The 13,784-nt window shown below is 41.2% G+C and overlaps 1 protein-coding gene across 2 annotated transcripts in view; it reads left to right on the top strand.

Moving 5' to 3' along the window:
• Positions 1-13,784, top strand: part of SPEN (spen family transcriptional repressor) — an 88,510-nt gene that overhangs the window by 43,386 nt on the left and 31,340 nt on the right. The window lies entirely within an intron of this gene.

Raw genomic sequence — 13,784 nt, 5'->3', positions numbered from 1 at the left:
CCTTTTTTTTTGGTCACACCCAGCAATGATGCTCAGGGCTTACTCCTGGCTCTGGGTTCAGGAATTATTCCTGGCAGTGCTTGGGCACCATATGGGATGCTGGGGATTGATGCGTGCAAGGCAAATGCCCTACCCAATGTACCCTAAACTTTTAAATTGAATCACTGTGAGATAAACCCTTACAAAGTATTTATGATTTAATTTCAGTCATACAGTATTCCAGCATCCATCCCTCCACCCATTTCCTAGTACTAGTGTCCCCAGGTTCCCTTCCATCATCCCCCACCCCTCCACCCCCTGCCTGCCTCTGTGGCAGGCTCTTTTCTTCTCTCCCTCCCTCCCTCCTTTTGGGCATTGTGGTTTGCAAGATTGATACTGAAAGGTTATCAAGAATATCCCTTTACCTGTTTTAAATACTCAGTTCTTGTCCAGCATGATCATTCCCAGCTATTGTTATACTGGTCTCTTCTTTATCTTACCTACCCTCAGCCCCACACACAGTTTTGGTTAGATCCAACCATTGAGCAGTTCTCCTAACCCCCATTTTCCCTGGCCATGGATATTAGTTTTTTACTATATATTATATATATGTGTATATATATATATTTTTTTCTTTTTTACTTTTTTTTTTTTTGGTATATTGAATACACCATGGATTGCTTGCCGAGCTTTGCCGTGCTGGCGGGATACTCTTGGTAGCTGGCTGGGCTCTCCGAGAGGGATGGAGGAATCAAACCCCGGGTCAGCTGCGTGCAGGGCAAACGCCCTACCCGTTGTGCTACCACTGCTCCAGTAACAAGTAAAACAAATAAAACGTAACAACAAGTCTTACAGTGGAGACATTATTGGTGCCCACTCGAGCAAATCGATGAGCAACAGGATGACAGTGATACAGTGATGCTATATATATGTATATATATATATATATATATATGTTTATTTATATATTTTGCAGTCATTCTATATCTGTCCCTCTCCTTCTGACTCATTTCACTCAGCATGATGCTCTCTAGGTCCATCTATTTATAGGCAAATTTTATGACTTCATTTTTCCTAACAGCTACTTAGTATTCCATTGTGTGGATGTGCCATAGTTTCTTTATCCATTCATCTGTTCTCGGGCATTCAGGTTGTTTCCAGAATCTGACTATAGTGAATAGTGCTGCAATGAACCTAGGAGCGCAGATGTGTGTATTTGGGCTCCCAGGGTATATTCCCAGAAGTGGTTAGCTGGGTCAAATGGGAGCTCAATTTCTAGTTTTTTGAGAAATGTCCATATTGTTTTCAAAAAAGTCTGGACCAGTTTGCATTCCCACCAACAGTGAAGGGAGAGTCCCTTTCTCTCCATATCCACACCAACACTGGTTGCTTTTGTTCTTTTGGATGTGTGCCAGTCTCTGTGGTATGAGATGATATCTCATTGTTGTTTTGATCTGCATCTCCCTGATGATTAGCAATGAAGAGCAGTTTTCCATGTGCCTTTTAGCCATTCAGATTTCTTCTTTGAAAAAGTTTCTGTTTGTCGCCTCATTTTCTTATGGGATTTGATGTGTTGTTTTTTTTTTGTCGCGTTAAACCAGTGCCTTGTATATCTTTGATACACAAAGATCAGAAGGATATTGGGTGAGTATCCTTTCCCATTCTGTAGGCTGTCTTTGTAGCTTAGTCACTGTTTCTTTTGAGGTACAGAAGCTTCTTAGTTTAAGATAGTCCCATTTATTTATCTTTGCTTCCACATCTCTCTCATTGGCATTTGATCTTTGAAGATACCTTTAGCTTCAGTATCATGGAGGGTTTTGCTGACCTTTTCTTAAATGTACTTTATGGATTCAGGTCTGATGTTGAGGTCTTTAACCTATTTTTTTTTAAGTTTTTTGTTGTTGTTGTTGTTTGTTTGTTTGTTGCTTTTTGGGTCACACCCGGCGATGCTCAGGGTTTACTCCTGGCTCTGCACTCAGGAATTAATATTGGCGGTGCTCAGGGGACCATATGGAATGCTGGGAATCGAACCCGGGTTGGCCGCATGCAAGGCAAATGCCCTACCCGCTGTGCTATTTACCCCAGCCCCGTTCTTTTACCTATTTTGATCAGACTTTTGTGCATGGTGTTAGGTAGAGGTCTGAGCCTGTTTTTTTGCATGTAGCTGTCAAGTTTTACCAGCACCATTTGTTGGTAAAGGAGGCTTTCCTTGCTCTAGCTTTATATTTCTTGCTTCTTTATCAAAGATTAAATGATCTTATATTTGAGAGTGTGTGTAAGAATATTCAACCCTATTCCATTTGTCTGTGGATTTGTCTTTATTCTGATACCATGCCGTTTTAATCATTACCACTTTGTGGTATAGTTTGAAGTTAGGGAAAGTGATGCCCCCATCTTTTTTACCCCCAAGAATTGCTTTAGCTATTTGTGGGGGCTTCTTGTTCTATATGAATGAAAAAAAATATTTTTAACTTGTGAAAATTGTTGATATAATCTAAACAAAGAATGGTAACATTTGTTTTTCTAAATTGTACACTAAAGTTCTTGAAGGTGAAAGCACATTCATTTTATTTGAACTTTTTGTTTTTAGGGTTCTGGAAAGACAGTACAGTGGGCACCCCATATGGTTCCCTGAGCACCACTAGCTGTGGCCCCCATATAAAAAACACTTACATATTTTAATTTTTAGACTAGAGAGATAGTACAGGGGTGCTGCTTACCTTGTCTATGGCTGACTATCGCGTTGAATCCCCAGTACCACATATGGTCCCTTGCCCTGTGCATGTGTCCCATCCACACTCTCCGCCCCTGACTCTCCTCCTTCTCTTGGTTCAGTGCAAGAACTCTGCAGTGCTGCTCAGGCTTGTGGGGCTGGGGATTACTTGGACTATCCAAAGGGGCCTCAGGGCTACATCTGGCAGTGCTTGGGGGAACCGTGGGGTACTGGGATTGAATTGGGGTTTACCACATCCAAGGCATGCACCTTAATCCCTCTACTATCTCTCTGGCCCCAAGTTATTGTAAAATATGCTTTACTAAAGTGTTCTCATAAATGGTATTAGCATTGTAATTGTTTTTACATGGTGTTATTTATAGGATGAATACAAAACTTCTGTATTGGAGAAGTTTTTGGTTCTAAAATTAGATTATATTATCCAATATTATATCTGCTAGTCACACATGCCTATTGGGTACCTAGTACTTGATTGTGTGTTATTTTTTGCACTGACTTAAACTCTAATATGGGGATATGGATGAAACTCAAAAGTGGTTCAGGCTACAGAACAAGTTACCCAAAAGACCACATATTGTGGGAGAGATAGCTCAATGGGCTGAGCATTTAGAAGCATGCAGGAAGTTCAGGTTATGTCCTCAGGTAGGTACTGCTGAAAGCAGACCTCTGGCCACAGAGCTAGGAGTAGTTCCTGAGCACCACTGGGTGTGACCCCAAAAGAAACAAAGGCTATATATGATTCTCTATATATGAAATGTGCAGAAAGGGGAAATTTATAGAGACAAAAAAAGTATTGGGGGCGAGAGAGAGCACAGCATGTGGAGCTCTTGTCTTGCATGTAGGTGACTTGGGTTCAATCCCTATCACCCCATGTAGTCTCCTAAACCCCACCAGGAATTATCCTTGAGGGCAGAACCAGAAGTAAACTCTGAACACAGTGAAAAAAGAACAACAACAACAAACCCTGGGCACAGTAAAGAAAAAGCAAAAGAAATGTATACATACAGAAAAGTAATCGTTGCTTAGGGTGTGGGTGGTGATGCATTTGGAGTCTTTGTTAAAAGGTTTGAGGTTTCTTTCTTGGATGCTACAAAAACATTATGGGGAAGATACCATAAATTTCAAAAGCATGAATTATAGGTCCCACAGATACAGCTAAGTAGTAGGATATATGAGACTCTGGGTTCGATCCCAGGTACCCAAAACACAAAAGACAAAACCAAAATGCTGGTACTACACTTCTATTTTTAATTTCTTTCTTGTTGCAATGCCAGAGATTGCATTTGAATGTGACCTTGGGATTGCAGTGATGTGGGCTGTGCTGGGGCTGGACTTAGAATTTTAGGAATGCAAGGAATATACTGTGCCTCTGAACCACATCATTGGACTCCTGGTTATACACTTTGTTTTCAATTTTGGGGCCACACCTTGTGATGTTCAGAGCCTTCTTTTGTCTTGCTGAGGTGGAAGGGCGGGTGATATGCTGTGATGAGGATCAGACCTAGGCCTCCTATGTGCTAAACATGTATACTAGCCCTTTGAGCAATCTTCCAGCCCAGGATACTTTCAGAATAGCTCAGCTTTATGATGTGAAGTTATATCATTGGAAATATTACAATAGATACATATACACTGAATTTTTGAAAACAGCATTTTTAATTGATGATACTGAACTAATATTTTCATATGTATTATGTTCAATAAAGCATATCAATATTAACCTGTTTCTTTTTATTTTTAAAAATGGGATCCACTGGGGCCAGAGCCATAGTACAGAAGATAAGGTACTTGCCTGGCATGTGACCAGACCTGCGTTTGATACTCACACACCCCATGTGGTCCTCTAAGCATCTCCAGAAGTATTCCCTGAGTGCAGAGCTAGGAATAAGCCCTGAGTACTGCCGGGGTGGCCCCCAAACAAAAAAACAAAATTATGTACACTTATTTATTTGGAGAAATAGCTCAAAGGATCAGTGTGTATGCTCTGCATGTGGGAGATCCACATTTGATCCTTTATTCCACATGATCCCCTGGGCAACATCCTAGCCACATACTGTGCTTATCCTCTGAGTGCTGCCACCAAACAGACAACAATAATTGAAAATTTAAGGGGCTGGAGAGATAATATAGGGTAAGACATTTGCCATGCATTCAGTCGACCCCATTTCGATCTCTGATACCACATATGAATCCCTGAGCACCACCATGAATGATCCTTGAATTGCAGAGCTAAGAGAACTGCACATCACCCCTAAGTACTTTTCTTTGTGGCCCAATACTCCCCTCATTAAAAACATTTTGTTTTGTTTTGTTTTTTTTGGGTCACACCCGGCGATGCACAGGGGTTACTCCTGGCTCTTCACTCAGGAATTACCCCCGGCGGTGCTCAGGGGACCATATGGGATGCTGGGATTAGAACCCGGGTCGGCCGCGTGCAAGGCAAACGCCCTACCTGCTGTGCTATTGCTCCAGCCCCCTCATTAAAAACATTTAAGTTAAATTTTTTTAATTATATTTTTGTCTTTCAAGTTTTGGCTGGACAAAACTAGAAAGAAGTGGGGCTGGAGCGATAGCACAGCGGATAGGGCGTTTGCCTTGCACGCGGCCAACTTGGGTTCGATTCCCAGCATCCCATGTGGTCCCCTGAGCATGCCAGAAGTAATTCCTGAGTACAAAGCCAGGAGTAACCCCTGAGCATCGCTGGGTGTGACCCAAAAAGCAAAAAAAAAAAAAAAAAAAACACCAAAAAAACAAACTAGCAAGAAGAGATAATGTCATAAAGTAACTTGTTCACCCTTTTAGTTGCTTTTTGTGTCACACTCAGTGATGCTTAGGGTTTACTCCTGGCTCTGTGCTCAGGAATTACTCCTGGCAGTGGTTGGGGGACCATATGGGATGCCAGAGTGTGAATCCGGGTCAGCCACGTGCAAGGCAAATGCCCTACCTGCTGTACTATTGCCCCAGCCCCCAGTTGTTTTCATTTTAAAGAATAGATCCATCACTTTTCTTTAATTTTAAATTCTTCCAAGACTCTCATGTTCTTTTGTTTGTTTTGGGGCATACCCAAATCAGGGGCTACTCCTGGCTCAGTGCTTGCTATCATTTCTGGTGGTTTTTGGGGAACCATGATGTGCCAGGGATTAAACCCAAACTTCCTACTTGTAAAGCATGTGCTCAACCCTTTGAATTATCTCTCCAGTCCCAGAATAATGTATTTATTTATTTTTATTTTTTGAGCCACACCCAGTGGCACTCATGGCTTACTCTGTCTCTGCACACAGGAATCATTCCTGGCAGGATTTAAGTATTGCTTTAGATAGCACTATACCACTGTTGTCCTGTTGTTCATCCATTTGCTTGAGGGGGCACCAGTAACATCTCCATTATGAGACTTGTTGTTACTGTTTTGGCATATCAAATACGCCATGGGTAGCTTGCCAGGCTCTGCTGTGTGGGCGGGATACTCTCAGTAGCTTGCCGGGCTCTCCGAGAGGGATGGAGGAATCGAACCCACGTCTGCCGCGTGCAAGGCAAATGCCCGACCCACTGTTAAGCTTTAAAATGTTAACATACAGTGAAATCCTGGTGTTAAAATTAGATTTAGTTAACAGACATTTGTATTCCTTTTAGATATAGTTTATATAACTCAAAACTGTGAAGTTCTATGATTTTAAGAAAATGTTATTTTTAGTGTTAGGGTAGGTGCAAACTAACTTCCTGAATGTGCTATGTCATGATGATGGATTCTTTTAGACTGTAGCTTCTTAATAGTTCAGAAGTTGGATAGCAGACTTTCTATTTCTGAAATGTAATTAACACCAAATTGGTAAGTTAGAAAAAGGTAAAATCTGGAATTTAAACTTAATACTGGCCAGGGGACATGGTGGTGTTTGCAGATATACTTGCCTCGTGTTGCACTTCTTAGTGTGCTGCTTGCACATATTTTAGTTGCAATGCTTGTCAGAAGTCCCACCCTTTTGGTTATGTTATTTCACATACCCCTACCTGGTATGACCAGAAATCACTTGTGGTAATAGGGACCATACTAGAGTTACCAGATTCAAACAGAACTGCATGGATTGTTCTCTGCAAATACGGTGGCATATGGGACTGTTATCTGAGGCCACTGAACATTTGCCTCTAAATAACAGGTTTTCTGAATCTTAAGTAGTATTTTTAAAAATGTAATGCCATTGTGAACTCATACTCTGGAATTTAAGCTGAAAATACTCTTAAAACCAAGGTCATTTTGGACATCATGGAAATATGAGGAACAAGAGTTTTTCAGTTAAAAGGGCACTGTAGGAAGTGACTTCTGAGCATTGCTTTGTATTGCACTCCCCACCTCCAAGAAAGTTTTCCATTCTTAACAGAAAGTGATCATGTCTGACTAAAAACAAAAAAAAACAGAACAAATTAAAAAAATGAAAGCAGATTGATAAGTGGCCCTTTGTGACTAGTTTATGCCAGCCCATTGTCTTATCATTTTTTAAAAAATTTCTTATTATTTTTTGTATTTATTGGCTATTCCTGGTGAGTAGGGTATTCATGGCAGTGCTTGTGGATTGGACCTGGGGTTCCTGTTTACAGAGCTTGTGCTTAAATCATTTGAGCCCCCTGTCTTATAATTCTTAAAATTAGGGAATTTTATTTTATTTTTACATTTTTTAAATTTATTTTTTATAAGGGTGTTCACAATAACTTATTACATTCAGTATTTCAACACCAGTCCTACCACCATTATGCCTTATCCACCATCATTATTTTGAATTTTCCCAACCACCACCCAAGCCTGTCCCAATAGGAGGCCCTAAGTAATTCATTTTGTATTGCTTGTTATAAATAATTCTCTAAAAATTATCAAAAAAGTTTTCCTTAGAAGAAAGTGCGTAAAGACTGTTGTATCTGACCCTGGTGCCATTGAGCCCTGGTATTAGATTACGAACATGTTATAGGTTGAGCCTTGTGTGCTAATATTTTTCTAATTGAGATTGGTTGCTTTCTACCTTACATCCTATCCAATGTGTGCTACTCCTGATACAACAGTGGTATAGAGTATGAGATGTCACTCCAGAAATTCTAAAATTTTAAATAAGGTGATACAACTGAAGTTAACTTTTTAACTGTACAGTGACTTTGGGGTCTGGAGGCATCTCTGCAGCTTGTTGATCTCTTCTGGGATTTATTTGTGAGTCTTAGCTAGGGAATTTTAGGGACCAACCCCCCTCCCCACATAAAGACCACAAGAAAACAAGGCACACAATTCTGTTTCTTTGTTTCGCCATACCTGTTGATGTTCAGGATTACTCCAGCTTTGTGCTCAGCAATTAATTCTGGTGATGCTCAGGGGACCATATGAGATGCTGGGAATCGAACCTAGGTCTTCTGAGTGTAAGGCAAAAACTGTACAGTCTGTACTATTGCTCTGACCCCAACAATACTTAGTAATATAGAGCATAGCTTTCTTTCTTTTTTGGCTATTTAAAAGAACAGTTGGTCTTAACATTGCCAGAATGTTTAAAATGTTTTTGTTTAAGGGCTATAGCTGGCAGTGCTGAGGGTACTCCAGGCGTGATGCTGAATATCTTTTCCTGCTTAGGGGCACCACTTGGTGTCAGATTGAACTTGGGCCAGCCCTTTTGAGCAGTCTGGTCCAAATGATATTTTTTTATTTTTTATATATTTTTTGCTTTTTGGGTCACTCCTGGCTTTGCACTCAGGAATTACTCCTGGCAGTGCTCAAGGGACCATATGGGATGCTGGGAATCAAACCCGGGTCGGCCGCGTACAAGGCAAATGCCCTACCCTCTGTGCTATCACTCCAGCTCCCCAAATGATATTTTTAATTGCTCAGGGGTTACTCCTGACTACACTCAAGAATATTCCAGGTGGGCTGGGATGATAGTATAGTGGGTAAGGCAGCTGACCCAGGTTCAATTCCAGCATCCTTTCTGGTCCTGAGTGCAGAGCCAGGAGTAATCTTTAAGCACAATCGGGTGTGGCCTAAAAACCCAAAAACAACAAGAAACTCCTGGTGGTGCTTGGTGCACTGTGTGGGATTCTGGGGATGAAGCCTGGGTCAGCTGAGTACAAGACAAAGGCCCTGTGCTATGTCTCTCTGGCCCCAGTTTCTCTAAATATTTTGCTTTACCTAAAAAACAGAACAAAACAAAACAAAACAAAACACTGGTCTTTATTTTCCCTCTTGTGTAACTATTAGCTTCAGGATAGCAGGAGAAATAAACATTTTTTTAAAATTACAGTAGTTGGGGCTGAAGTGATAGCACAGAGGGTAGCCTGGTTCAAATCCCAGCATCCCATATGGTCCCCTGAGCACCGCCATGGGTAATTCCTGAGTGCATGAGCCAGGAATGACCCCTGTGCATTGCCGGGTGTGACCCAAAAAGCAAAAAAAAACAAACAAAAAAAAAACAAAATAAAATTACAGTAGTCATGGAAACCAAATACATTTTGTTATTCTTTTTTTTTTTTTGCTTTTTGGGTCACACCTGGTGGTGCACAAGGATTAACTCCTGGCTCTGCACTCAGGAATCACCCCTGGCGGTGCTCAGGGGACCATATGGGATGCTGGGAATCGAACTCAGTTCGGCTGCGTGTAAGGCAAATGCCCTACCCGCTGTGCTATTGCTCCAGCCCCACTTTATGTTATTCTTTTTTTTTGCTTTTTTTTTTTTTCGGTCACACCCAGCAATGCTCAGGGGTTACTCCTGGCTTTGCAGTCAGGAATTACTCCTGGTGTGCTGTGCTTGGGGGACCATATGGGATGCCGGGGATTGAACCCAGGTCGGCCACGTGCAAGGCAAACGCCCTACCCGCTGTGTTATCACTCCAGCCCCATTTATGTTATTCTTAATGTGTAAACAAGTACCTGTCTCAGGTTTAGACCTGCTTGCTATTTATGAATGCTAATCAGAAAAGCCTAGTTGGAAATTAGAACTCAAGATTTGTTCTGTTTCAGATTTTGGTTTTTGGATCACACCTGACCATCCTCAGGGATTACTTTTGGCTTTGTGCTCCAGGATCATTCCTGGCAGGTCTTAGGAGACCATAAATGTATGATGCTGGGTGTTGAACCTGGATTGGCTGCATGCAAGACAAGTGCCCTACCCACTGCACTATTTCTCTGGCACCAAAGTTAAATTTTTTAAAAAAGAAGTATTAATTTTAATAGTTACTGCTTTCTCAAACTACAGGAAAGATTTTTTTCCCCTTCCTTCACTTTTATTTTTAAAATTATTTATTTATTTATTTATTGCTTTTTTGGGTCACACCTGGCAGTACTCAGGGGTTACTCCTGGCTCATGCACTCAGGAATTTACTCCTGGTGGTGCTCGGGGGACCATATGGGATTCTGGGAATTGAACCCGAGTTAGCTGCATGCAATGCAAATGCCCTACCCTCTGTGCTATTGCTCCAGCCCCCTTCCTTCACTTTTATAGACAATCCCCTTGGAAGCCGTTGCTCTGATGAGGTAAGTACCAGAGCAGGGTTTGCAGCACACAGGGATGCAAGGTCCTAGACTGGGCGGAAGGCCACTGGGTAGGATGAAGTCCTTGTGAGACTTGAGGCTTGGAGCCAAGCAGAGTTGCTAGTACATAGGCTTACTCAAGAAGAAAAAAGACTAATTTTTGAGGCCTACATTTTCTACTTAAGAATCCTTATTGAAACAAACCATTACTTTTAATATATTAGCAATAAAATCTTATTGCGGTAACATTTTTTCTGGTACTGGAAGCTAGCTCAGAGGACTAGCTAGAGTATCTGCTTTGATCTCTGGCACCATATGGCCTCTTGAATACAGTTGGGAGCAACCCCTGAGCCACCATCAGGTGTGGTCCAAAAACTTTAAAAGAAAGTTTTTCTGTTGATGGATTGAGTCTTTTAATGCACAGACCTTAGTAAGAAAACTTTTCTCTTTTGTTATTTTTACTGTTAAATCTATTAAAGAGGAACCTTTACAGTTTATAGCAGCAGAATAAATTTAGTATACTGAAACAGTTAAAATATTAAGTTAAAATATGTGTTTCACAGAATGGGAGACTAACACCCAAGAGTAGTAGAGATAAGGACCAGGAGGTCTGCCCCACAGCTTGGAAACTGGCCTCACATGCTGGGGGAAAAGGCAGCTGAGATAAAGAAGGGAACACCAAGTAGAGGATGTTGGGAGGACCCATCCGCGTTGTTGACAGTAGACTATAAACCGAACATGAAGGCCACTCAGTACCTCTATTGCAAACTACAACACCCAAAAGGAGAGAGAACAAAAGGGAATGCTGTTAGGCAGAGGCAGGGTGGGGTGGTGGAGGTGGTGGAGGTGGGAGGGATACTGGGAACATTCGTGGAGGGAATGGGTAAACAATCACTGTATGACTGAAATGCAAACATGAAAGTTCATAAGTTTGTAACTATCTCACGGCGATTCACTAATAAAAAATTAAAAAAAAAAGAATATAGGAACATTATGTAACCTAAAAAAAAAAAAGCAGAGGGTAGGGCATTTGCCTTGCATGTGGCCAACCCAGGTTCGAATCCCAGCATCCCATATCCTGAGCACCGTCAGGAATAATTCCTGAGTGCATGAGCCAGGAGTAACCCCTGTGCATTGACAGGTGTGACCCAAAAAGCCAAAAAAAAGGAAAAAGAAAAAGTGTTTCAGTGGTGATAGAGATCACTTAGGGCCTCAGACATAGTACAAGGCAAATGCTTTCTCTATTAGGTCCCCTGAAGTTGAAAATATTTGTTCCATAATTTATGGAACATTTTCTCCATAATTCATCAATAAAGCTTTTCTCATTAATTACCCTAAATTGAAGAACTTAGATGACTATACATCTGGGCTCAAAAGATCAGACCTGCATTGGCCACATGGAAGTCAGCCAGCCTCACTATTGTCTTTTTTTTTTTTTTTAATCTCTATGAATTTCACCACCTTGTGTAACTCATATAAATTGTACCACAAGGGGCTGGAGTGATAGCACAGCAGGTAGGGCATTTGCCTTGCTTGCGGCCAACCGAGGTTCGATCCCCAGCATCCTGTATGGTCCCACACACACCGCCAGGAGTAAGCCCTGTACATCGCTGGGAGTGACCCCAGAAATTAAAAAAAAAAAAGTATCACAATATTTTCCCTTTTGTACTCATTTTACTTCAGAGTTCACTCAAGTTGGTATATATACTAGAATTTCTCCTCCCCCTTCTCATTCTCTTCCTTCTCCCCTTTCTCTCTCCCCCACCCCTATTCCTACCTCCTTTTTGCCACATCCAGCTGTGTTAAGGGCTTACTTCTGGCTCTGCACTTAGGAATTACTCCTGGCTGGCTCAGGGATGCTGGGATCAAACCCAGGTCAGCTACATGCAAGGCAAGCACCCTACCTGCTATACTCTCTAGTCTGAGAATAAATACTATTTCATTGTGTGTGTATATGTATATATATCGTATATATGTATATACCTCTGTTGATTTAGTCAGCTGTCATCTTTTGGTGATTAAAAATGGTATGACTGTGAGTATAGAGATAGATGTTCTCATTCCTGCTTTCAGTTCTTTTAGGTATATACCTAGAATCAGATTACTGTTCTAAGTGTCCGAGGAGTTGCCATACTGTTTTCCAGTGTCTGTTCCATTTACTGATCCATAGTGATGTACAAGGATTCAGGTCTTGTGTGTGTTGGGGGAGTGGGGAAGACATGAGGGGAACTGTATTGGCAGTCCTCTAGGGCTCCTGCTGGTTTGATACTTGGGGTAGGAGCCTGGCAATGTCCAGGGAACTCAGGCCTCCCGTTTTGAAAGCATGTGCACAGCCCTTTAAACTATCTTTGGTTCTTCAGATTTCTTAATAGCCACACTTATACTTATTATTTTCTATTTTGATAATTATGTTCTCAATGAGTGCAAAGTAATATCTTGCTGTGTTTTTGGTTAAAAAACAAAAGCAGGGCCAGAGAGATAGTACAATCACACGTATCACATGCGGCTGACCAGGTGCAGTTCCCATATGATCCCTGCAGCCCTGGCAGGAGTGATCACTCAGCACTGAGCCAGGAATTAGCCCAGAGCACCATTGGGTGTGGCCCCAAAACAAAACCCCCAAACCAAAAATCTTCCACTTGGTTGATGTAGGTCACACACTTGGTGTGTCACACACCGTTTACAGTGCACTGGAGATCCCAAACAATAGAGCCTCTGGGATTGCACTATGGTATGTGGGGATGATAGTGCCAGGGAATGAACTTTTGAACTCATACATACAAGACAGGTGCTCTACTGCTGAGCTAATCCTGGGCCCCCTAGTTTTTTGAATTGAATTTCCTGAAGGATTATGTGTGCACACACATGGATGTGTATGTGTGTTTAATTTTGGGAGACTACTGTTTATCTCCTTTGAAAATTTTGCTCAATTTCAGAACTGTCTGTTTCTGTATCTGGTTGTTTGCATTTGTTATTGCTACCTTTCCATATTTCTAAAGGTAAAATTAAGACCTCTTAAAGTTATAAACCAAAATATTTCATTAAGTTTTTTATGCAAGGTAAAAGTTTTTGTGATTTCTTCTGGGCTTGGTTTTCTGATGAGGAAAAATGTAATTGTGATATTAAACTACCCCCTAAATCTGTAGCTAGAGAAAACTATTGGGCTTAAATTTTTAAAATACGAGTGAAAATATTTTCATTAGCATGAAATAAATTTTACTAAACTAAGTGGAGCAATACTTTATATTTTGCCCATTATTTATTTAAAATAATGAAAATTTTGACTATGTACTTTAACCTCAGGATAGACATGGTAAAGCACATATTATAAAAAGGCTTTTTTAGTTTCTCTTCTCAGTCGTGTTTTCTGATATCAAGTGGTCCCAGAGTGTTTTAGATCCCAACTGTGTCTTGGGCATTATGCAAATTTTATTATCATTATTGTTGTTGTTGTTTGTTTATTGGGTCACACCGGGCAATGCACAGGGGTCACTCCTGGCTCTTCACTTCAGGAATTACTCCTGGCAGTGCTCAGGGGACTATCTAGGATGCTGGGAATTGAACCTGGGTTGGCTGCGTGCA

Source organism: Sorex araneus, chromosome 5 (genome assembly GCF_027595985.1).
Source record: "Sorex araneus isolate mSorAra2 chromosome 5, mSorAra2.pri, whole genome shotgun sequence".
Classification (NCBI taxonomy): Eukaryota; Metazoa; Chordata; class Mammalia; order Eulipotyphla; family Soricidae; genus Sorex; species Sorex araneus.
Note: the sequence above shows the minus strand (reverse complement) of the source record. Positions and strands in the feature narration are given on the sequence as shown.